Raw genomic sequence first — 7,666 nt, 5'->3', positions numbered from 1 at the left:
GGTCAGGTGGTTAGTACCCATCCCTGCCGCTGTATTTAGGTATCAGATAACCATTCCATTTTCTAAGGAGAAATTTCTGTCGCCGTTTGTCAATACCTGAAGAATTCCTCCGCTTCTTATTTCAAATTTGTTGTCAATTCTAAGTAATTTGGTTGTTTTTTCAAATTTCAAATGATTCTGTGACTTGGCATAAAGTCCAAAAATGATGTTGTTTTTTATTTTGCTTTTGCTGTTTGTAAAATGAAGATGTCTTAAAAGTCCTCTAAGCTATAGTTCTGAAGACTGTTGAAAACCAATCACCTGTCTTTTTGAAGACTAACCAATTACTCGACTCATTACGTCACTATAGCCAATCAGAGGGTCTGTACTAAACGCTTTTGATTTTCTTTTGTTTCTCGAGGGAAGAATATAAAAATCCAGAAAGGTTAGCCATCTTTTTTTTCGTGATGCTGAGTCTCTTTCCAAAGTGCATTAGTTGGACAGTCATGGTTTTGATGGATGAAGCTGGCCCTGTCTAATTTATTACAACCCTGGATTTGTTGCTGCAGAAGGTGTTAGCCTGGCTCTCGTGTTTTGTCAAGTTATGGACAGAATCAATTCAAACGAATCTTTAAAAATGCCCTATTTTACTAATTTTACTGGAGGGGGCCAATCTGTCTCTCCCACTAAAACCCCCTTCCCAGGCCTGGACCTCTGTCGAACTGGATGGTTAGGGAGGGGGCATTCCCCACAGTTTTATTGATACAGCAACAACAATCTGGCGTTTTGAGCGATTTCCTAATGACTACCCAGGCTGCCAGGGATCGTGCTCAACGCATCCTGAAGATTACCGTATTTAGTAATTACGTCCTCCCGCCACGGGGTTGGAGCATTTCCAAAATTGGAATGCATTCCCCTGTTAACCTACCATTTACCATAATGGAAATGCATTCCTATAAACTATATTTTATGTATTTACTCTTCCCCGAAAGTATCTGGATAACTTCCTCTTTAGAAGAGAATAAATTCCTGTTTTAACGAATGATTTACTAATGGGAATGCCCTTCGCTGTAAGGCATATTTTATGTATTAGCTATTAAGTATGGAAGGAAGCTAACCTCTCCATTTTCTCATAATGGTTCAGCCCTGCAACAGAAAAGGCAAAACAAACTTCCAAGACTTTGTATGGGTTTGCATTAAACATCATGCATTGAACATTATGAACATAAAGATCTTAGAATCTGCCTGTTAAGGGCTACAGACTTTCACCTGATGTTCTCCATTACCTGAGAGGCTTACAGAGCGTCTGTCTTCTAGAAGAGTGTTTCTTCGACCAACTATTCTGCCTTCCCAACGATCACCTGAGGTGTTGGCCTTTTCAAAATGACGCCAGGGTTCTCAATTGATTAACAAATACCACGGTTAGATCCGTGATGACCTTAAGTTTAGGTAGCCAGAGTGAAAACCACATCCTTGGCTAGTTTTTCATGGTTCCTCTTCCATTGTAAAGAAAATATGGAGCCTCGCAAACGTAAAGTAATCCTTCATTTATTCACACTTAACAGACTTGTGTTGACACAAAACAAGTTGTTCATCATGTCGCTACAAATTACCCGCTAACTTTGATGTCCTTCTTAATTTAACCAGTACGCTTCCGGCAGTACATATACCTAATTGAACGATTTTGAGAAGATTAGCATGGCTCGCTGAAAGCCTACGGATGAAACCTTGTATATACCACCTGTTTTATTTTAATAACAACATTGTAAAGTTGAACTTATGCGTGCTGGAAGCTGAACACTCAGGACTGAAGCAATCGCAGACTAGTGTCACCATAACCTCAAGACCCCTCAAACAGGCGGAAGAACATCCTCTTTCGTCAAGCCTTTGGAAGAAGAGAAACTTCTTTCGGAAGGAAGGAAGGAAGCTCTGATTATCAAATCTCTGGCTTTTTCTTAGGGATCTGTTTCCTGAGACTTTTCAACCGTTTGATCTCATTTCCACCCTGGGTTGTCTTTGTCTTAAGGGGAGCGTTTGATAGCCCAAAAATCGGAAATAAAATTTTCTGGGATATTTTATATATGGCATCATACAAATCCTGACTATCTTCTCAGAAAGTTTTATTTAAAAGTTCAGTAAAATCAAAATGTTGAAGTTATAAACAAAACAGTAACCTATCATATCAAATTACATTTTTCACAAGTAATGTAATGATATTGTCACAATATCCATAAAATTTCTTTAGCTATGAAATAATATCTCTCGATCTGGCAACCCTGTGACGAGACCAACAATTTGATCAGCGTCTTCCAGACTGGAAAACCTGGGCAGTTTAGTGGCAGTCAGTCAGTAGCAGCTGGAGACTGACTTTTGCTAAAGACGTCACCTGGCCAACCTCAGCCGTGGTTTGAACCACTTCATTTAGCTTCATTTAAACGTTATTAAAATTACTTTGCAGGTCTCTTTTTTGGCTTTTCATTATGTCATAAAAACATCAAACTGTTATAATAATTTCAAGTCAAATAAATTAATCAGAGAAGCAAAAATATCGTGCTTTTTCAAAATGAAATTATCGACATTCATAAAGCATCTCCCTTCATAACGCTTGCACCGATCTCAGATACAAAAAGTAAACCAAAAGCTAAATGTTTGTCATAACAAAGGGGCTTCCATGTCTAACAATAAACACGAGACCCGCACCACTTAAAGAGTTTTTTAGTAAGGAATGTCACTTCAAGAGAGGTATATAAGTGATATATATTCATCTCCAGATATATAACCAGGCTATCATTTTGCACAAGCCTGGAAAAAGTAAGGGCAGACGTTTGGTCCCTCCCGGTTTCTGTTAGAAATGTTACTTGATTCCCTTCCTGTCTCCTCTTTTTTTTTTTGTTTCCCAACTGCCTTCCTGTCAAACAGAAAATTGTGGAAATAACTAACAGACTGTTTTGGAAAAATAGAGTGATTTAACAGATATTGAAGAAGTTCATGGTTTTTACTGATTGTTTCTAGTCCCGAAAAAATTTCAGACAGGCTGGAACCGTCTTGGACCTTTACAGGTCGAACAACTTGGTCCGAAGGAAAAGTTCAAGATGGAGACCATGACAATACTAGCAGCCCTAAATCCCGGGGATTGGATGGTAATTTTGGATAAAGATACTTATCTTCACGCCCCAATTCATCCACGTTGATGAAGTATCTCAGGTTGTCTTGGGGACTAGATAAGAACCAGTTCAGGGCTCTCTGCTTTGGACTGTTTTCAATAATAAACGTTGAAAAACCTGTTAAAAGTCCGATCAGCCTTATAAAAGCAACGTTGGGTCTGGTCATCGCTTGGATGGTTGACCGCCTGGGAACAATAAAAACTCACAAAGTCAAACTTTGCTCGAGGGTGTTTATCAGTCTCATGAAAACGTTCCGATCAGTTGCATCTGTCGCACGTCAGGATCTCAACTCCATTGGACCATCTCAAATGGTTGATATCAAGAATAATGTGGACCTGATAAATAAATCTGGATAGACCTTCAGTTGACTCTGCAACTCGTGAAGTCCCTGGGACTTCTGGTCTTGGAGAAGTTGTGATCCCCCTCACTGTCCATTGTGTCTGGGAATTCAGATCTATTCAGGCGTTTTTATATGAACTGTTAGAGAAGAACACAACTGGATATGTATTTTTCTAAAAGTTTCGGCCTTCTTGGAAAAGAAAAATGCTAGGTGAAGGAAGGAAATGAGTCTAATGGTAATTTCCTCGCTGGAGAAGTTTGTTTTCTGGGAGTCTGCATCTCAGGCCTCTTCAGTTCTTTTTGTTGGAGAACTGACAAAAGCAAGGAAGACTTGAAAGAGGAATTGAGAATTCTTCCTTATATAAAGATGGATCTGTGGTGGTGGCTGATCCAACGGAATTGCAGAAAGGGATCTCCTCAACTTCTGAAATGTAACCTAGTGTTGTTTTTCCAAGTTAAACAGGTTAGTACAATCAAGAAAGAAAGTGTTAGGAACCTGGAGAGATGAACAGGTGTCCTGGCACATCGACTTCAAAGATTTGGCGGCTATCTTTAGCTCGCCAATTCTTAGGTCCAAGTTTGCAATCGTGTAGTTCTAGCAAACTCGGACAATACTTGTTCCCTGTTCAGCCTTGCAAGAGAGATTATTCTTTGAGCCTATGCTAAAACATTTTTTCTCTATGTTTTGTGGCAGAGGTCGAAAATGTTCGAGCAGACCTGCTCTGTTGGCGCCATCAACTCCTGCCGAAGGAATGGACCCTTCATCAGGAGGTTTGCCAAGATTTTTGAAATTTTGGGGTCGCCATCTTGTGGATATTTTCACGACCTCAAGAACAGCGAGGCTCCCTCTGTAAAGCTCATCTGTACTCCAGAAAGAACCTGGGGCAGTTGCGATAGTTGCTTGTTCCCCTGGGATTGGACGGGAATAGATGTTTACGCCTTTTCCCGCTCTAAATTTTGGGAGAAGTCATACGCATTTAAGGCCTCAATACAACAATGGAAAGGATGACTCTCATCCCCATGTTTTGGCCAATACTAACCACTGGTTCTCGGAGTTTCTCTTCTGGTTGGTAGACGTTCCGAGGACCCTTTTATATTGGAAAGCAGACCTGGAAAAACAAACCCACTTCACGAGATATCTTTGATTCTCCCGCTCTGAACCTGACTGCTTTCAGACTATCGAAACTTGGTCAGAGCGAAGGGTATTTTAATAATGCAGGTGGCAAGGGCCATCGCTAGAGCCAGAAGTTCTTCATCTAAATGATATATCTAGTCAAGGGAGCAACCTTCAAAGGTTGGTGTCAGAAAGAAATTTTCCTCTTCCTCTATCACTGTGAGCCAGGTTGCGGGATTTTCTCCTTTACTTAAGAGAAAACTCGATATAATGTTAATGACTTTCAAACTGTTATCGGACATGTTTTCGATTGTATTCAGACACAGAGGATTATGCTTTGTTTGACAATAAGGACCTCCACGATCTTATTGTGATTTTTAGCCAAGACGTCCAAGGTTCCTCAGCTGATTTCCCCTGCTTGGAACTTGACGTAATGCTCAAGTTTTTGATGTTTAGTCCTTTTGAGCCTCTCCACTCTGCATCTCTTAAGGATGTTACTCGAAACGGCATTCCTCAGTCCTTCGTCGAAGAGAGGAAAGAAAGTTCGAGGCCATGTGGGCTTCAAGGAACACAATGCTGTCTATTCTTTTCCCTAAGTTCTTGGCTAAGAATGATGGTCTTCTAACCCTTGGCCTAATAATCACTTTGGAAATTAAAGGTTTAGAGACCTTATTGGACAGGAACCTGAGGGAGTTCTATGTCCAGTTAGAGCTCTCAAGTACTACCAAGCTAAAAGAACACAGGACACTCACCATTGGATGTTTATGGTGTTCTGGAGGCAACCAGTTAAAAAATAAGATCGTTCAAGAATGCACTGGCATTCTTCATTAGGGACCAAGGACGCACACTCTAATTGTGACGACTCAACTTGGAAAAACATAGTTAACATCAAAGGTGAGGGCAGTTGCTACCAAAATGGCGTTCAAGAAAAAATATGGTACTCAGTGACATTTTTAGTGCCACATTTTGGCCAAGTCAATTTGGTGTTTGCTACGTGAACTATTGTCAAGATGTTTAGGAATAGCATATCGAAACTGAAACTTTTCGCTGGGACCAAAATAAATTGCTGCTTCATTGCAACCTTGGGGACAAGGGGTAACTCATGATCCTATCCCCAACTTTCAATTGTGTTTTTGTGGTTGTTGGGTCGACTACTGGGCTACAGTCTTCTTTGCAATCCTTTGCAAAGGAACGCTTTGGTGTTGGTTAATGGTTAGTAATGCTCTTTTGTCCTCTTTGTGGAAAAATGATCTATTCAACATTGTGGTCACGCCATGTTGACAGATCATCTAGAAGTTGCCAGCTAAAATATAGGTCACTACCTCCCTGGGGATCTATAGTTGCTATCAATGAAGCTGACTAGAGATAAAAACCACTCAGTCAGCTGACAAAATCAGATAAATCAGAACCAAAATAATTTTAAATAAAAGGTTTTTCCTATTTCTTGGCTGTCTCTTAGGTCCAAGGTGGTATTCAGCATATAAAGATATCTGGCAATAAGTCTCATGAACAAAATGATATTTTAATGATAAAATAAAAACCTTGTTAAACTTAACTGGCAGATATATATATTTATATTGACCCTCCATCCTCTCCCATCAGGAGACAGTGGCGTTAGAAAATCTGAATAGAAAATGGGAATGGTTCAGTGATTGGTTCCATCCTCCCAGCGGCGGAATGGGTACTAACCACTGACCATTTACTGCGTACCATCTCAAATGAAAATTTGAAATTAATGTCGGACCTGAGAATACAGCTAAATATATATCTGAGGTAAGTATGAACAAACTTTATTTTATCATTAAAATATCATTTTACCAAAATGGGAATGCATCCTTTTTATGTTAACCTACCATTTACCATAATGGGAATGCATTTTGTAAAATACTTTATGTATTTAGTTATTAAGTATCTGTTAACTTACCATTTAAAAATGGGAATGCATTCCTGTGTTAACCTACCATTTACCATAATGGGAATGCATTCCTGTATACTATATTTTATGTATTTAGTTAAGAAGATATGTTAACCTACCATTCACCAGAATGGAAATGCAATGCTACAGAAAAGGATGTTGGACCATAATGAACTTGCATAGCAAAACTTCCACAGACTAGTGTATATATTATACATTAAACATTATGCATTGTACATTATACAGCAACATAAAGATCTTAGCACACAATGCAGGGGCTATGACGCAAGTGGTCTGATGTTCCACATCACCTGAGAGAAATACTGAGAGTTATGAAAACATAATCGACCTGTATCTTCGATCATTTATTCTGCCCCTGCAACGATCACCTGAGTTTAGGCCTTTCAAAATGATGCTTTTCTCAAGTGATTAACAAATACCAAGAGTTAGATCCATGATCAATTAAGTTTAGGTAGCCAGAATGAAAACCACATCATGGCTAGTTTTTCATCTCTACCATTGTAAAGAAAAATATGTGAGCACGCAAACGTGAAGTAACCCTTCATTTATTCACACTTAAAAACCAGAGTACCAAAAAACCTAAGGTCAAGGAAAAAGTAGCTAGGCTATGCTAACTCTAGGTTAGCCCAAAATAATATAACCTTGTCCCTCATCTTCCTGCCTATCGATCGTTTTTGTCCATGTTTTTTTATACAGTGAAAGCCTATGTGACTTAAACCTTGTATATACCACTTGTCCATTTAATAACAACATTGTAAAGTAAACTTATGCATGCTGGAAGCTGAACACTCACAGGCAATTGGAGCAATTGCAACAATATAACCACAAGTTCCCTGTGGAAGGAAGGAAGGAAGTAAGATATGCTCTCGTCCTCCCTGTATTCTCGTTGTAATTTGCTGGTGCTCAATTTGATTTCACTTCATTCTGGGGATTTTCTAAATGACCCCTTTTATAGCCCAAGATAAAAAATAAGGCAGCCAGCCTCAGTTAAATACATTGCCACAAAACTTTACAAAAGTGTGTGAAAACTTACAGAAATTGACGGAAAATTGAAGGTCACCAGAATCAAAATGTTGACAACACAACGGAAGAACAACTAGTGTGTGTATGTATGAATGCATTCACACAAGTATA

The sequence above is a fragment of the Macrobrachium rosenbergii genome, chromosome 31, assembly GCF_040412425.1.
Source record: "Macrobrachium rosenbergii isolate ZJJX-2024 chromosome 31, ASM4041242v1, whole genome shotgun sequence".
NCBI lineage: Eukaryota > Metazoa > Arthropoda > Malacostraca > Decapoda > Palaemonidae > Macrobrachium > Macrobrachium rosenbergii.
This window is presented reverse-complemented; position numbering follows the sequence as displayed.